The sequence below is a fragment of the Oncorhynchus gorbuscha genome, linkage group LG25 (genome assembly GCF_021184085.1).
Source record: "Oncorhynchus gorbuscha isolate QuinsamMale2020 ecotype Even-year linkage group LG25, OgorEven_v1.0, whole genome shotgun sequence".
Taxonomy (NCBI): domain Eukaryota; kingdom Metazoa; phylum Chordata; class Actinopteri; order Salmoniformes; family Salmonidae; genus Oncorhynchus; species Oncorhynchus gorbuscha.
The window spans coordinates 33129426-33147620 of record NC_060197.1 but is presented as its reverse complement, the minus strand read 5'-3'; the positions used below and the strand labels follow the sequence as shown (position 1 = coordinate 33147620).

General features: G+C 43.5%; 1 protein-coding gene across 21 annotated transcripts in view; it reads right to left on the bottom strand.

The window, feature by feature from the left end:
* LOC124014436 (receptor-type tyrosine-protein phosphatase delta-like) overlaps positions 1–18195 on the bottom strand; it is a 611657-nt gene that overhangs the window by 391212 nt on the left and 202250 nt on the right. For all 21 annotated transcript variants that reach the window (XM_046329399.1, XM_046329396.1, XM_046329395.1 and 18 more), the window contains exon 5: positions 13656–13729. The gene's annotated coding sequence lies outside the window, so the exon portion shown is untranslated. The remainder of the gene's footprint in view (positions 1–13655; positions 13730–18195) is intronic.

The following is an 18195-nucleotide window of genomic DNA, read 5'->3' as shown; positions in this document are numbered from 1 at the left end:
GCAACCACTAGGCACTTCCATAAATATGGACATTATTAACAGAACACATGTTAATAAGATATCATATTAAATCTTTCATAAAAATGCCAGAGCAGGTGAAGTGGTACATGTCAATAAATACAATATATTGTTGATCTTTGACAAATGGCCATGGATAGGATGATGCATATTGATGATATGGGTTTCGATGAAAGCACAATGCGCATGGATTGTTAAAATGTGGATTATGGTGTGTTCTGAATGGCCTAATTAGACTGAGGGGGGTGAGTAGGAGAAAGCTTACATAATGTGTCATGTTTACATACACAGTAACAGTCCAGTTGCACAGGCAGTGTAGTAGTGCAGTGTTGGTTGTCTGTCTGAAGGGTAGAGTTCTCAGCTCACTGGGTAGGAGGCACCTCTAGGGAAGGGAATGGTTTGGGACCCTCAGGCGAGGACAGGGAGAAACTGCCTCGGCTCACTATTATTCGAGCCACTATTATTCCAGCCACTATTATTTGAGTTACAAGAAAGTCTCAATTTATAAGCTCCAAGTCTCAAGTCGAGACCCAAGTAGAACAGGTGGAGTCTCGAGTCAAGCCTTCCCTTGAGAAACCAAATTGAATCTGTCTAACAGGAACTCAAACAGGTAAGTGCTTGGCCCCTCCCAGGTCCATACAATTACCCAATTGGCAATTACAACCAATAAACAGATTTTAAAATATTAAAGGAAATTTCCACATCCATTATTACGTTGGTACATTCATCTTAATCAGACTTAATTATTCATGATATTTCATCACCATTCATTCATACATGAAAAATATTTTTCAAAATACACTGTTTGAGAAACAGACGCATCACTGGCAGCATCATTAAATAGTACCCGCAAAACACCAGTCTCAACATCAACAGTGAAGAGATGACTCCGGGATGTTAGCCTTCTAGTCAGAGTTCTTCTGTCCAGTGTCTGTGTTCTTTTGCCCATCTTAGTCTTTCCTTTTAAGTGGCCAGTCTGTGCTATGTCTTTTTCTTTGCAACTCTCATCCCAGAGTCACCTCTTCACTGTTGACATTGAGACTGGTGTTTTGCGGGTACTATTTAATGAAGCTACCAGTTGAGGGCTTGTGAGGTGTCTGTTTCTCAAACTAGACACTCTAATGTATTTGTCCTCTTGCTTTTTGTGCACCGGGGCCTCCCACTCCTCTTTCTATTCAGGTTAGGGCCAGTTTGCGCTGTTCTGTGAAGGGAGTAGTACACAGTGTTGTACGAGATCTTCCGTTTCTTAGCATTTTTTCACATAGCCTTAATTTCTCAGAATAAGAATAGACTGACAAGTTACAGAAGAAACATATTTGTTTCTGGCCATTTTGAGCCTGTAATCGAATCCACAAATGCTGATGCTCTAGATACTCAACCAGTCTAAAGAAGGCCAGTTTTATTGCTTCTTTAATCAGACCAACAGTTTGCAGCTATGCTAACATAATTGCAAATAGTTTTCTAATGATCAATTAGCCTTTTAAAATGATAAACCTGGATTAGCTAACACAACGTTCCATTGGAACACAGGAGTGATGGTTGCTGATAATGGATAATGGGTAATATCTACATAAGACTATGTAGATATTCCATACAAAAAATATGCCGTTTCCCTCTACAAGCCTCAACTAGTCATTTACAACATTATCAATGTTTGCACTGTATTTCTGATCAATTTGATGTCGTTTTAAAGGACAAAAATATGCTTTTCTTTAAAAAACAAGGACATTTCTAAGTGACCCCAAACGTTTGAACGGTAGTGTATGTATATAGGGCAGCAGCCTCTAATGTGCTGGTTACAATACATGCTAAAGTCATTGATCTTCAAGAATAGGACTTGGAAATATGGAAGTATAGATTAGTCAAATTATTTTACCTGAGCATGACCCCAAAACTAAGGACTTATCAGCCAGCCCTACTCTGTTGTTTATGATTTTGTTGTCATGGAGGACTGATTGGGCTCACTGATTCAAGTTGAAAAATAAATGCTGCGCTCATGGAATGGCATGCTTTGAGCATTACTGAAATGTGCTATTTACATGTGAAAAATGTATGCCATTTTCTATAGGCCCGAAGTTTACATTTTTGCTAGTGACACTGATATCTTGATAATATGCAGCTAGCTGTTTAAAGGGAAAACCCACAGATGAAACAATAACAAAATGGGTGACCCGCCTCTGTTTTTGTAAAAAGCTGAGGGATGGGCACGGAGAAATGTAACCACTCTCAGATTAATAGACAGAGCTATGGACGCAAGGACTGACCATCCATGATATCAACATTATGGTTTTTACCATGTTATTGTCGTGTCGTGTTTCCCTCAGATGCTGCGTGGTGAGCAGGTGTCTGAGTCTGTTTGGTTCAAGTGCCTTCCCGAGGCAACCTGCTGTTCAAGATCGAGTCTCCAGTCGGTCCTCGTCATTTCGAGTGAAAGTTGTGTTTTTTTGATTGTATTTTACTTTACTGGATTAAAGACTCTGTTTTCGCCAAGTCGCTTTTGGGTCCTCTTTCACCTGCATGACAGAAGGATCCGACCAAGGAATGGACCCAGCGACTTCAGACGCTCGTAACACTGCCGTCGAGATCCAAGGAGCCATGCTCGGCAGACACGAGCAGGAATTGTCTGCTGCTCGCCATGCCGTGGAGAACCTGGCCGCTCAGGTTTCCGACCTCTCTGGACAGTTCCAGAGTCTTCGTCTCGTGCCACCTGTTACTTCCTGGCCTGCCGAGCCTCCAGAACCTAGGGTTAATAACCCACCTTGCTACTCCGGGCAGCCCACTGAGTGCCGCTCCTTTCTCACGCAGTGTGAGATTGTGTTCTCTCTCCAACCCAACACATACTCTAGAGAGAGAGCTCGGGTTGCTTACGTCATTTCACTCCTTACTGGCCGGGCTCGAGAATGGGGCACAGCTATCTGGGAGGCAAGGGCTGATTGCTCTAACAAGTACCAGAACTTTAAAGAGGAGATGATTCGGGTTTTTGACCGTTCAGTTTTTGGTAGGGAGGCTTCTAGGGCCCTGGCTTCCCTATGCCAAGGTGATCGATCCATAACGGATTACTCTATTGAGTTTCGCACTCTTGCTGCCTCTAGTGAGTGGAACGAGCCGGCGCTGCTCGCTCGTTTTCTGGAGGGACTCCACGCAGTGGTTAAGGATGAGATTCTCTCCCGGGAGGTTCCTTCAGATGTGGACTCTTTGATTGCTCTCGCCATCCGCATAGAACGACGGGTAGATCTTCGTCACCGGGCTCGTGGAAGAGAGCTCGCATCAACGGTGTTTCCCTGCTCCGCATCGCAACCATCTCCCTCCTCTGGCTCAGAGACTGAGCCCATGCAGCTGGGAGGGATTCGCATCTCGACTAAGGAGAGGGAACGGAGGATCACCAACCGCCTGTGCCTCTATTGCGGAGTTGCTGGACATTTTGTTAATTCATGTCCAGTAAAAGCCAGAGCTCATCAGTAAGCGGAGGGCTACAGGTGAGCGCAACTACTCAAGTCTCTCCATCAAAATCCTGTACTACTTTGTCGGTCCATCTACGCTGGACCGGTTCGGGTGCTACATGCAGTGCCTTGATAGACTCTGGGGCTGAGGGTTGTTTCATGGACGAAGCATGGGTTCGGAAACATGACATTCCTTTCAGAGAGTTAGAGAAGCCTACGCCCATGTTCGCCTTAGATGGTAGTCATCTTCCCAGTATCAGATTTGAGACACTACCTTTAACCCTCACAGTATCTGGTAACCACAGTGAGACTATTTCTTTTTTGATTTTTCGTTCACCGTTTACACCTGTTGTTTTGGGTCATCCCTGGCTAGTATGTCATAATCCTTCTATTAATTGGTCTAGTAATTCTATCCTATCCTGGAACGTTTCTTGTCATGTGAAGTGTTTAATGTCTGCCATCCCTCCCGTTTCTTCTGTCCCTACTTCTCAGGAGGAACCTGGCGATTTGACAGGAGTGCCGGAGGAATATCATGATCTGCGCACGGTCTTCAGTCGGTCCCGAGCCAACTCCCTTCCTCCTCACCGGTCGTATGATTGTAGTATTGATCTCCTTCCGGGGACCACTCCTCCTCGGGGTAGACTATACTCTCTGTCGGCTCCCGAACGTAAGGCTCTCGAGGATTATTTGTCTGTGTCTCTTGACGCCGGTACCATAGTGCCTTCTTCCTCTCCGGCCGGGCGGGGTTCTTTTTGTTAAGAAGAAGGACGGTACTCTGCGCCCCTGCGTGGATTATCGAGGGCTGAATGACATAACGGTTAAGAATCGTTATCCGCTTCCCCTTATGTCATCAGCCTTCGAGATTCTGCAGGGAGCCAGGTGCTTTACTAAGTTGGACCTTCGTAACGCTTACCATCTCGTGCGCATCAGAGAGGGGGACGAGTGGAAAACGGCGTTTAACACTCCGTTAGGGCATTTTGAGTACCGGGTTCTGCCGTTTGGTCTCGCCAATGCGCCAGCTGTTTTTCAGGCATTAGTTAATGATGTTCTGAGAGACATGCTGAACATCTTTGTTTTTGTCTATCTTGACGATATCCTGATTTTTTCACCGTCACTCGAGATTCATGTTCAGCACGTTCGACGTGTTCTACAGCGCCTTTTAGAGAATTGTCTCTACGTAAAGGCTGAGAAGTGCTCTTTTCATGTCTCCTCCGTTACTTTTCTCGGTTCCGTTATTTCCGCTGAAGGCATTCAGATGGATTCCGCTAAGGTCCAAGCTGTCAGTGATTGGCCCGTTCCAAGGTCACGTGTCGAGTTACAGCGCTTTTTAGGTTTCGCTAATTTCTATCGGCGTTTCATTCGTAATTTCGGTCAAGTTGCTGCCCCTCTCACAGCTCTTACTTCTGTCAAGACGTGTTTTAAGTGGTCCGGTTCCGCCCAGGGAGCTTTTGATCTTCTAAAAGAACGTTTTACGTCCGCTCCTATCCTCGTTACTCCTGACGTCACTAGACAATTCATTGTCGAGGTTGACGCTTCAGAGGTAGGCGTGGGAGCCATTCTATCCCAGCGCTTCCAGTCTGACGATAAGGTTCATCCTTGCGCTTATTTTTAAACGCAGGATTAAGAGTCCAAGGTATTGTTGCGGCCAGAGAGTGTGGCTTTCCACTCACAACCTTCCTCTTACGACAGCTTCTCGTAAGTTGACTCCGCGGTTCATTGGTCCGTTCCGTGTCTCCCAGGTCGTCAATCCTGTCGCTGTGCGACTGCTTCTTCCGCGACATCTTCGTCGCGTCCATCCTGTCTTCCATGTCTCCTGTGTCAAGCCCTTTCTTCGCACCCCCGTTCGTCTTCCCTCCCCCCCTCCCGTCCTTGTCGAGAGCGCACCTATTTACAAGGTACATAAGATCATGGACATGCGTTCTCGGGGACGGGGTCACCAATACTTAGTGGATTGGGAGGGTTACGGTCCTGAGGAGAGGAGTTGGGTTCCGTCTCGGGACGTGCTGGACCGTTCACTCATTGATGATTTCCTCCGTTGCCGCCAGGATTCCTCCTCGAGTGCGCCAGGAGGCGCTCGGTGAGTGGGGGGGTACTGTCATGTTTTGTCATTGATTATCATGTCTTGTCCCTGTGCTTCCCCTTCTATTCGTTTCCCTCTGCTGGTCTTATTAGGTTCTTTCCCTCTTTCTATCCCTCTCTCTCCCCCTCCCTCTCTCACTCTCCCGCTCTCTCTTCTCTCTATCGTTCCGTTCCTGCTCCCAGCTGTTCCTATTCCCCTAATCAATCATTTAGTCTTCCCACACCTGTTCCCGATCCTTTTCCCTGATTAGAGTCCCTATTTCTCTCCTTGTTTTCCGTTTCTGCCCTGTCGGATCCTTGTCTAGAATTCACCGTGCTGTGTTTGTGTATCGCCCTGTCGTGTCGTGTTTCCCTCAGATGCTGCGTGGTGAGCAGGTGTCTGAGTCTGTTTGGTTCAAGTGCCTTCCCGAGGCAACCTGCTGTTCAAGATCGAGTCTCCAGTCGGTCCTCGTCATTTCGAGTGAAAGTTGTGTTTTTTTAATTGTATTTTACTTTACTGGATTAAAGACTCTGTTTTCGCCAAGTCGCTTTTGGGTCCTCTTTCACCTGCATGACAGTTATAAGGCTATACAGTGTTTGTTTACATTTACAATGTTTACAAACATTGGAATAGAACAAGCTTATATTTTGGGTTTTCATGGAGTGTGACAGTTGACTAAGCTCATGAGGGATTTATATGTTCTTCAAGAATCAATGTATATAGATATATAATTTCTAAATCCAAAAGTGGATGTAAAGTCTATCAAAAGTGTGCGAGTTTAAGCATGTGTCCATTCGGCCTATGGATTTATTTTTTATCATCATGAATTAGATAAATGCCCCACTTTTATTCCATAGGCTGGGATCCGCACTCTGCAGCTGTTGCAAGAACGCATTTTTCACTGGCTGTCCAATGGTTTCAAAGGCAATGATTGATAGGCAGCTTAAAAGTCTTGAATTCAACTATTATTGGGTTCAAATACACATTTAGATTCGTGAACAGCCATCCACAACAACCACGATCCATAAGGCACAAATAGCTAAATGAGAGCAGCAATGTGATTCACATCAATGCGCTATGTAGATATCAATAATATCCGTATCGCCGTAGACTACACCATTTCTGTCATCCTTACCTCCAAGTGTTTAATCAAGTTGGATAATCTTTGGATGCAGACAGCAGTCGCACCATCGGAAGACATAGCTTGGACTGTAGCCTACAAAAGCCTATTCCTGCTCTTTTCCCGAGATCCATCAAACACATTTGGTGTGTCATCATAGTGGTCTCTAACTTGCGGTCAGACTCACTCAAGTGGAACAAACGTAAACTTGCACCTTATTTTCAACGCTGATTTGAATGTCATTGAGAAAACAGAGAAGTGTCAAAGATTTTTTTCCCAACACATCCTTTCTGAATTTAAAAGTAATCCTCGAAGTAATCTTCTAGTTTTTCAAAAGTATCTGTAATCTGATTACAATATTTTTTTGCTGGTAACATAACGGATTACAGTTACTGTTTTTTTGTAATCCCTTACATGTAATCCGTTACTCCCCAACCCTGCTCATTGACATGGGTCAGACTCCAGTTCAAGTCCTGTGACTCGAATCCACAACTCTGGGTGAGACGCACTGTGATACTGTGTGCGTGTGTGTCTGTGTGTGTGTGTGTGTGTGTCTGAGTGTGTGCATGTATCAACTAGCTCTCTACACACACCACTGTAAACTCTACATAAATATAGCCTGTCCTACAACATTTCCTCTCCCCAACACCATGTGTGAATAGTAGAGATAGGCTTCCATTCCATCAGCAGTGTATTCATATAATATGACTGACTGTATGGGGAGGAGCAACTGTCTGCTGGAACAGCAATAGGCCTGCTGCCCCTGAGGGGGGTGCTGCTGGCATGCTTTATCTGTGGTGTTTAGCTAAACTGGTTTGTATGATATACATGTATACAGTACAGTACAGCTGTTATTATTGGGAACAAGTTTGAAGTAAATTGGTTGATTCACCTCTATGATGTGACGATTCATCTATAAGACAACCTATGCACTGTTGTCACTTTATTTCCCCATGTAATTTAGTGATTTGCAATGATATTGCATTGGTTGAGGGTTGACATTTCAACAAACATGATTACAAACTGAAAACTGAACACATGTAAACGCAACATGGAACAATTGTATACATTTGTCCTGAGTTTCAGTTCATATAAGGAATCAGTCAATTGAAATGAATTCATTAGGCCCTAATCTATGGATTTCACATGACTGGGAATACAGATATGCATCTGTTGGTCACAGATACCTAAAAAAAAGGTTGAACGGACTGTTGATTGTGACCTGTGGAATGTTGTCCCAGTCCTCTTCAATGGCTGTGCAAAGTTGCTGGATATTGGTGGGAACTGGAACACTCTGTCGTACACGTCGATCCAGGGCATCACCCCACCGCCACCATGGGGCACTCTGTTCGCAACTTTGAGATCAGCAAACCACTCGCCCACACGACGCCATACACGTTGTCTGCCATCTGCCCGGTACAGTTGAAACCGGGATTCATCCATTTAAGAGCACACTTTTCCAGCATTCCAGTGGCCATCGAAGGTGAGCATTTTCCAGTTACGAAGGCTGAAATGCAGGCAGGTCAAGACCTTTGTGAGGACGAAGAGCACGCTGGTAACCTTCCCTGAGACGGTTTCTGACAGTTTGTGCATAAATGCTTCAGTTGTGCAAACCCATAGTTTCATCAGCTGTCCAGGTGGCTGGTCTCAGACGATCCCGCAGGTGAAGAAGCCAGATGTGGAAGTCCTGGGCTGGTGTGGTTACACATGGTCTGCGATTGTGAGTTCATTTGGATATATTGCCAAATTCTCTAAAAGGACGTTGGTAGATACATTAACATTTAATTCTCTGACAACAGCTCTGGTGTACATTCCTGTAGTCAGCAAGCCAATTGCACACTCCCACAAAAGTTGAGACATCTGTGGAATTGTGTTGTGGGACAAAACTGCACATTTTTGAGTGGCCTTTTATAATCACCAGCACAAGGTGCACCTGTGTAATGTTCATGCTGTTTAATCAGCTTCTTGATATATCACACCTGTCAGCTGGATGGATTAACTTGGCAAAGGAGAAATGTTCACTAACATGGTTGTAACAAATTTCTACACATAATTAGAGAGAAATAAGCTTTTTGTGTGTCTGAGTTATTTTATTTCAGCCCATGAAACAAGGGATCCACACTTTACATGTTGTGTTTAAATTTTCATGTGCCTTAATAAAAAATGTGTATGTCATCTGTAAATACGAATAAAATGGTTCAATTACGAGCCTAGTTGGTTTAGCTATGATTGGTTGAGATAATTAATGGGCTGGATATGCAGAGTTCAGATTGGTCTGCCATGTAGCAGGCTTCTGTCTATAACATGAGCTGCTCAGTATGTGTAGATACTCCTTTCTAACACAGCTTTTTTTTAAAGATATCATGAAGAACTGATAAAGTGTTGCTACTGCTCTCAACATTGCTGCCCTAAAGTTAACAGGAGCTATCGACATAGATCAGTGGAAAAAAGTTATGATGGACTATTTTCTGGAGGACGATCATGCCATGTTGACTCTCACTGACTCTAAAAATGTACCAGACGACGAGGAAATCCCTGATTTAGGTCAAAAGATTTTCATTGAACCAGACATTGTAGAGTCTTCTGATGACAGCGATGGAGAATAAACGGTGATCAAGAAGTTGACCGCTTTTTGAAATCAGTGGAAACAGAGAGATGATTGCCAAATGCAGAGAGAGTCGAAAAGAGAACACAGAAGGCTGTTGTATAAAACACCTGTCTCCAGATGAAATCTTCAAACTAATGGCAACCCTGGCATGCATGATAGAAAGGCAGAAGCATTCATCTATTTTTACGGATAAGAGTCTAGCTACATTTTCAGATATTATACGTTTCAAATTTTGTGAGAAAGTCATTTTCATTGCAAGTTCAAGCATTCTAGCTAGCTAGCAAGCTAACATTGAACCTTGTTGATTAATTTAGGCTACCTGCAGATTCATGCATGGTGCATGGTAGTACGGGTAGGATTATGGTTCATTGTTTAACGAGCGAGTTACATGTCTAAACAAAAGGCTCCACTATGCAAGTAACCATTTCACTGTACCGTATACACCTTCTGTATCCTGTGCATGTGACAAATAAGCATTTTATTTGATATAGTGTTTGTTTACCAGAGACGGTAATTTGAAGAACAACATGACCTGCACCAAGGTCAGATTACAATATATGATAAAGTGTATTTATACTACTACTTTTTGAAACTACTTTCACCACTTTTATTCTTAAAATCTTTGGTTGTTAACTACATTACCTCCTTCACTCTGTTTAGCATATGGCCTCATATGTGACTGGCCGGCTCGATTTTGTCCTATGTAAGCACCATTTTTTTTTTTTTTTTTTTACATTGGATAAAAGTCGAGACTCAGAGCTTCAAAATTGTATATCACACACTACAGATGAGGAACCATGGGAGAGTAATTATGCTTTGAAAGATGATAGGGGCGTGGATCCGAAGGTAGGGGCGTGGATCAACTTTTGAGAAAACGGTACACCTACTGGAGAGCTCTTCTTTGTCTACACCCATTCAGCATCGTTCACACCCTCTTAAGCCTTAGTGCCACCCATCTCTTTAAGGATTCACATGTGAGGCCATGTACTAAACATCCAAAGATTTCAAGACAGAAGGCTGGTTTATACTACGGGTTCGTAAATTCTATCTGGAGTGCCAGAGTGCACTCAAAGTTTGTAATCTCAGAGCGTTGTCAGATTGTCCGTTTGTAAATTGAGAGCATTCCACTCTCGGAGCATTCAGAGCGCACACTAGATGCTCTGACAGAGGAGTAGAGTTGATCCGAGTGTTCTGACCTAACAAAAGCAATCAAGCACCGAATGTAATTGGCTAATGTTGGCTAGGTTGCTAGTGTCACGGCTCCTCCTCTGCATTGCAGGGGCGGTTCCTCCTGCGGGCAGAGGATGGTCGTTAGTGATTGGAGTCACCTGGGATCAGAATATTTAAACTGTCACTAATCACCTCTCTCTCTCTCTCCGCTCCTCCAGGTATGAACCTGTTTTGTTTGTTATTTTGTAGTTTTGCATAGTTTTCACTCAGTCATTCACACACACAGATTCCATGTACTTTACATACACCTGACATTATGATACTTCCACACCTCATTCCTTTTTATTAGTTTAAAGTTAATAGTTTTGCTTACAATAAGGAAAAACATTGAAATGGCCTATACCTGTTGTTCGCGTCCCCTCATTTTTGCCACAGGCTATGAGCCGGCCTGTGACACTAGCTACTTACAGACACAAATGAGAGAACAGCATACTCTGACCATTTTACTCGCCCTAGCAGAGCCGGTTAGGCTGTTTTGTTATCTAGAGCGTGGTTAACTCTAACTGTGCTGCTGGCATCAATTTAATTATGCTTTTTTTGCCAACGTTTACTGACACTGGACATATTCAACGGGTGTTGAGCATTCGTAAATTCCTAAGTTATTCTGCACTCTGGCACACTCAGACAAGAATGCTCTGAAATCGGAGTAGATAGCCAGAGCAAATGTATTAGCTACGTCTATCGACAGTTGTCGCAGTAACATAATGAACATTCTATTGAAATGGTTACTTGCATAGTGGAGTCTTTTGTTTAGACATGTAGCTAGTTAGATAGCTAAGCATGATCCATAATCCCAACTCATAACATTACTACCCTGCATGAATCTGCAGGTAACAAACCAACTAGGTTCAATGTTAGCTGGCTAGCTAACATTAGGCTATAACTAGCAATGCAAATGGTATTGTTAGCTAGTGAGCCAGCCAGCTAGCTAACAGTGCACTTTAACCTGAAATGAAAACAACTTTCTGAAAAAAAAAGCTTGTCATCAAGCTCGAGACCCTGGGTCTCGACCCCGCCCTTTGCAACTGGGTACTGTACTTCCTGACGGGCCTCCCCCAGGTGGTGAGGGTAGGCAACAACATCTCCACCCCGCTGATCCTCAACACTGGGGCCCCACAAGGGTGCGTTCTGAGCCCTCTCCTGTACTCTCTGTTCACCCACGACTGCGTGGCCACGCACGCCTCCAACTCAATCATCAAGTTTGCGGACGACACAACAGTGGTAGGCTTGATTACCAACAACGACGAGACGGCCTACAGGGAGGAGGTGAGGGCCCTCGGAGTGTGGTGTCAGGAAAATAACCTTACACTCAACGTCAACAAAACTAAGGAGATGATTGTGGACTTCAGGAAACAGCAGAGGGAACAGTAGTGGAGAGGGTAGCAAGTTTTAAGTTCCTCGGCATACACAACACAGACAAACTGAATTGGTCCACCCACACAGACAGCATCGCGAAGAAGGCGCAGCAGCACCTCTTCAACCTCAGGAGGCTGAAGAAATTTGGCTTGTCACCAAAAGCACTCACAAACTTCTACAGATGCACAATCGAGAGCGGGCTGTATCACCGCCTGGTACGGGCTGTATCACCGCCTGCTACGGCAACTGCTCCGCCCACAACCGTAAGGCTCTCCAGAGGGTAGTGAGGTCGGCACAACGCATCACCGGGGGCAAACTACATGCCCTCCAGGACACCTACACCACTCGATGTTACAGGAAGGCCATAAAGATCATCAAGGACAACAACCACCCGAGTCACTGCCTGTTCACCCCGCTATCATCCAGAAGGCGAGGTCAGTACAGGTGCATCAAAGCTGGGACCGAGAGACTGAAAAACAGCTTCTATCTCAAGGCCATCAGACTGTTAAACAGCCACCACTAACATTGAGTGGTTGCTGCCAACACACTGACTCAACTCCAGCCACTTTAATAATGGGAATTGATGGGAAATGATGTAAAATATATCACTAGCCACTTTAAACAATGCTACCTAATATAATGTTAACATACCCTACATTATTCTTCTCATATGTATACGTATATACTGTACTCTATATCATCTACTGCATCTTTATGTAATACATGTATCACTAGCCACTTTAACTATGCCACTTTGTTTACATACTCATCTCATATGTATATACTGTACTCGATACCATCTACTGTATCTTGCCTATGCCGCTCTGTACCATCACTCATTCATATATCTTTATGTACATATTCTTTATCCCCCTACACTTGTGTGTATAAGACAGTAGTTTTGGAATTGTTAGTTAGATTACTTGTTGGTTATTACTGCATTGTCGGAACTAGAAGCACAAGCATTTCGCTACACTCGCATTAACATCTGCTAACCATGTGTATGTGACAAATAAAATTTGATTTTATAAAATTTGATTTTATAAAATTTGATTTGATGGGTGCTTTTTTTTATAGATGTAGACAGCTGTTTAATACAACCACATTCTGTGTTCTCTTTTCGACTCCCTCTGCATATTAGTAATCAAACGCCAGAATATTTTGCATCTCCTTAGCTATCATACTCTAATTCCACCAGGCATTCCACTGATTTCAAAACTATTGTCCTACAGAAATTCGAGTGCAACACTGTGCAGTTCTACGATATATCTTTCAAAAAAACCTGTGTTAGAAAGGAAAGGATTACCTATCTCAACCAATCATGGCTAAACCAACCAGGCACATAATTTTTAATTTTATTTGTATTTACAGTTGGCATCCAAGTTTGTTATTAAGTCACATGAAAGTTCACATGTTCCAGAAGGCATTTCTGCCAGAAAACGCATTTTGATTTAAAAAAAAGTTTACGTAAAAATGGCTCTCCTGTGGAGTAGTGATGTGCGACATATGCCTAGTTTCCTGAAACGAGTCACATATGTGAATCCTTAAAGAGATGGGTGTGGCTAAGGCTTAAGAGGGTGTGAACAATGCTGAATGGGTGTAGACAAAATTCTCCAGTAGGTGTACCAAAACATTCATGGGCCATTTTCTCAAATGTGGGGTTACAAGTTTATCAACTTTCAAAGCAGAATAACTTTCCCATTGTACCTCAACTGCAGTGTTGATACATATGACCGAATCCAGGTGGTTGGTCACATTTTATTCAGCGTAGTATAAAGCTAATTTGGATGAAGAGAATGTATCATTGATCTGCATAGCTCTTACCTGTTAGGAACACTTGATACCAATGCTGCCTCGGACCAGAAGGAATGAAAGAATCTGAACTCCTCGGAATTTCCCTGGAAAAGAAGATGATTGGAAGGATTTAGATGACATCACTAAACGACTGTGATGACAATAGACAATAGATGTGGCAATATGATCATCTGTGACATCTTCATGGGGAGGCTGTCAATGCCACACACAGGCTGCATCCCATATTCCCTATGGGTCCTGATCAAGTAGTGCACTTTGTAGGGAACAGGGTGACATTTGAGACAACCAAATACTATTGACAAAGTAAACATGAATACTGAAGTTCATTGCTTCACTGATTGTAGAGCACACCAAAATACAAAGATCCTATGCCAGTTTAGAGCAGGACGATGATAGGAAGGATGGTTAAGTTCATTACGGTGTCCGCCCAAAATACCTGCACAAATATTTATATAGTGAGTTTTCTCCATATACTGTATACAAGCACAGCCCCAACTCGCTCTCTCTCTAACACATACACACAGTCTCTCCATTCTCAGTGTCATCCTTTCTCTCTTCCTCTCTCCGTCTCACCCTCTGTCTGTGAGTAGTCTTAATTGATTTGTCTTCAGCCGCGTAGCGATCGACAGCTGGGAGATAATGGGGAAGTAAAGGAACACAGACGAGCCCCAGAGGACCAGAGAGAGAGCTCTTCCTCACCAACGACACACACAATCACACACACGCTCGGTCACACACCAAATGGTGGGGAATAATTCAGTCCCGGCTTGTATTGTGTCCTTTGTGTTCTACCCACACCGAGCCTTCAGTCTATTTTACCAGTACTTTAATATGCAAAATCATCTGTTTACTCTCCAAAAGATCAAAGTAGGTTCTAAAGATTTCTAAAAATCACTTCCTTCATTATGCAAGCCAACAAGGAGTGGCAGAGTGTGCCTATCACGCCCAGCATTGGAGCATACTGATTAATTAGCTTGTATAATTAGCTTAATGACATAGAGAAACATGGCTCCAGCCACCCAAGAAGTTATGCTAATGATCTCCTGTCTATAGCAATTAAAACACCCATAATTTCAGCACCAAAATAGTGTAGTTCAGAACTATGAGCTGGTAGGCTTGTGTTGTAAGGTGTCACAGCATTGTGTTAGCTGATGCCGTAGCAATGTGATAGCAGATAGGCGCAGTGCTGAAAAGTACAGGGGCCGGATTCACAAAATACTACTTCAGAAAGTGTGTTTAAATGTCCGATAGCCAACTGTGTCTGTGGGCCGGAGCAAGAAAACATTAATGGTTACAGAAGTATCCATTCGTCACATGACAAGGGTTTAGCTGTCCTAAAGTTAAGTACATTTCCAAGAAGAAATCCTTAAATATTATTTTCAAGAATCCTATTTCTTCCAATCTTTTGTCATAGGAAAAAACGTAAGAACATTTCCAATAACTTTATTGTGGAATAGCAACGTAGCTTAACTCTCCTCGTAAGTCTATAGTGGGCAGTTTAGAAGAAATGTCTTCTTAAGAATGTGAATCTGTGAATTGTGAATCTGGGCCCAGGTTTCTATAGCTATCTCCTTTAAACCATTGTCAACTCATGGTCCATATTATGACAGTACGGTGTCCCTATTAGGATAGCCTCAGAGTCACAAAGACTTTGTGTCTCAGAGTTGCAAGTCATGTGAAAGAATAGAGAAATAATTGATGTGTTTCGGAGTTGCTGAAAACAGTAGAGTTTCGCAAACACATCACAATCAATATAGAGAAGCAGGGGTGTATTCATTAGTTCACAATGTAAAAAAACAACAACAAAAACGACAAATAAACAACATTTTGCAACAAAATGAGAGTTGCTTATTGGTCAAGTTAAGGTAAATCGTCCCCTTTTTTGACCTGTTTTCTTCTGTTTGGCTCGTCATAAATACACCCCAGGTGAAGAAAGGTGGATAGCCTCTTTACTTGGCTGTGCAAAATCTTTATCTCAATTTGTAAAACATGTTTATCTACTGATAACAGTGGCTATGAAACATAACTTGGCCTACTGTATATATATCTATCTATATACCCCTGATGCAAAATGTATAGAATATGTCTCTGAACATAGACAGAAGTACAATACTTTCATCTTAGGAGACAAATAGCTTGAAAGCAGTCAGTCATCAAAAACCTGCCACACACCCTTCTACCGAAAACACACACACACACACACACACACACACACACACACACACACACACACACACACACACACACACACACACACACACACACACACACACACACACACACACACACACACACACACACACACACACACACACACACACACACACACACACACACACACACAGCACATTAGGTGTGCGGCAGACCACACAGAGATTATGTCTACTCTATTTCTGACAGAAAGTACTAGCATTCCCAACCACACCTGAATCATAAATCCCACATTTATGACCTTCCCATAACTGTAAGTAACGCTGAAGCACCGGGGTCAGCTCATAAAAACCACTGTGAGGGGAGAAGGAAGGTTAATCAAATGCTGAAATCCTAGTACACGTCGAAAAAGGCAGGTCAAGCGAACAAATATGGTCAAAAAGACGGAAGAACGTTTTTTTTCACCATTCTGATGGTTGTTTACCGTGGGGTTAGCCGATCCCCACGGTCATAAACGTCTGTAATTTACAATAAAACGCTGTCCGCCACCCACTAGGTGTAGACGTTATGGCGCTATCAGGCTTGGACAAACATGAGATGGGATGCTGAATATGAAACCAGGATGGTTGGTTTTGATGTAGCAGGTAGGCAAAGGGAGACTGCATCAAAATAATGTTAGTGCTAAAGGCGTTTTAACGTTCCGAGCTGCCCGTCATGCTGGATAGAGAGTTAAATCTCAATCACCTCAAAGAAACCAACGTCATAATTCAAGTTTATTACAGATACATATGAATCGAATAGAAGGATGCTCAAAATTATCCATTGATGACATTCTGATTATAATGACAAAGGAGATTGGAGTATAGAGTCAAATATCCCTTTGACTTCAATGACAATCAAGTAAAAACAAACATTATATTGTCACACTGTAGTTAGATACAAACATCCCAGGGTGATCACAAGTACTACTGCAAACACCCAAACACCCGCTTAGCTTCCATTTATGCTTACACTACCAAATAACATATCCACTATCCCTAGCACTACCAAAACACATCTAATTACAACACAGAGTTGCAAACGGCCTGTCTGAGCTGTGCTGAGCTGTGTTGCCAGCAGCAGGTGCAACGAACGGTATTCACTTGTGAGAGCGGAAACATCACAGTTTTAGCTGACACCATTCTGTCAGAAACTTAGGCTTGCTTGTCAGCGCTCTGCTCAAACAAGTCTATGAAAGCAAGCAGAGGAAAGGAAGGAGTTGGTTTCTCTCCCCCGGTTTTCACCCCCGACAGCTGGCTCTGTGGCGCACGACTACGTCATAATCATTCAAATCCAGTGGGATTCTGTGAATCACACGTCAGATCAATGGACATCAATGAGGTTAGTTCCGCTGTTGATGCTCAACGTCATTCATGAGAAAAGAGAACTGGGAAATACAAGGACTTGGTTGGAAAGTAGAGTGATGTGCGGCTTAAATATCTTAGAGATCCTGATTTAATATGGTTGTATCACACCTGTATGTGCCCACCCGTCAAATGAGAACTCTAGCATTCAAAGATTGCACGGCACACAATTGTGACTGGACACACAATGATCTGAATTGAACAGACAATACGGATGGCGTTGGCTTCTGTTCAGTAGGCAAACTGATAATAGTGCTGTAGTGCTGTGGGGACAATGCCTTCTCAACTTCCTCTAAATGAAGGGAGTGTATTTTGTACACCTAATCACAACACACACACATGGACACACACACACACGGACACACACGGACACACACAGACACACACAGACACACACGGACACACACACACAGACGCACACAGACGCACAAAGACGGGCACACACGGACACACACGGACACACACGGACACACACAGACACACACACACCAGATGTTAGGCTTAATTCCTTTGAATTAAAATGTCCTCCGGTAAGTATTTGACAACCTGCATCCCTAGGCATACTTGTGTGAATTGGACAATGTGCTGCTCAAGGCCTGCTGATGCATATAGCTTTATCTCCAAGGTAAGGCGATAACAGCACGGTACAAAAGGCTAGCTCTTTGATTTGATCTCATCTGACGTTTAAAAAGGCAGCTCGCTGCTCTGTTGACAGCTTGCTTCCCTTAGCCCCCTCCCGATGTAGCGGCACGCTCCAGCCGAGCACCTCTACCTCGATCTACCCGTGTGCCTTTCTCCATCTCTCTCCCTCTCTCTCAGTCTCGCCCCCCCATTCCCAGAACGTAGGGATTAACTAGCGCCGATGGGGCATCCCACCTCTGAGGGTTGTGTTACCGACCAGATAAAAGGAGGAAGGGGTGGTGGGAGCTTTGATACCATCACTTTCCCACCTCCCCCTTCCGTCCATAAAATGTCCATCAGCAAGAGTTCTCCAT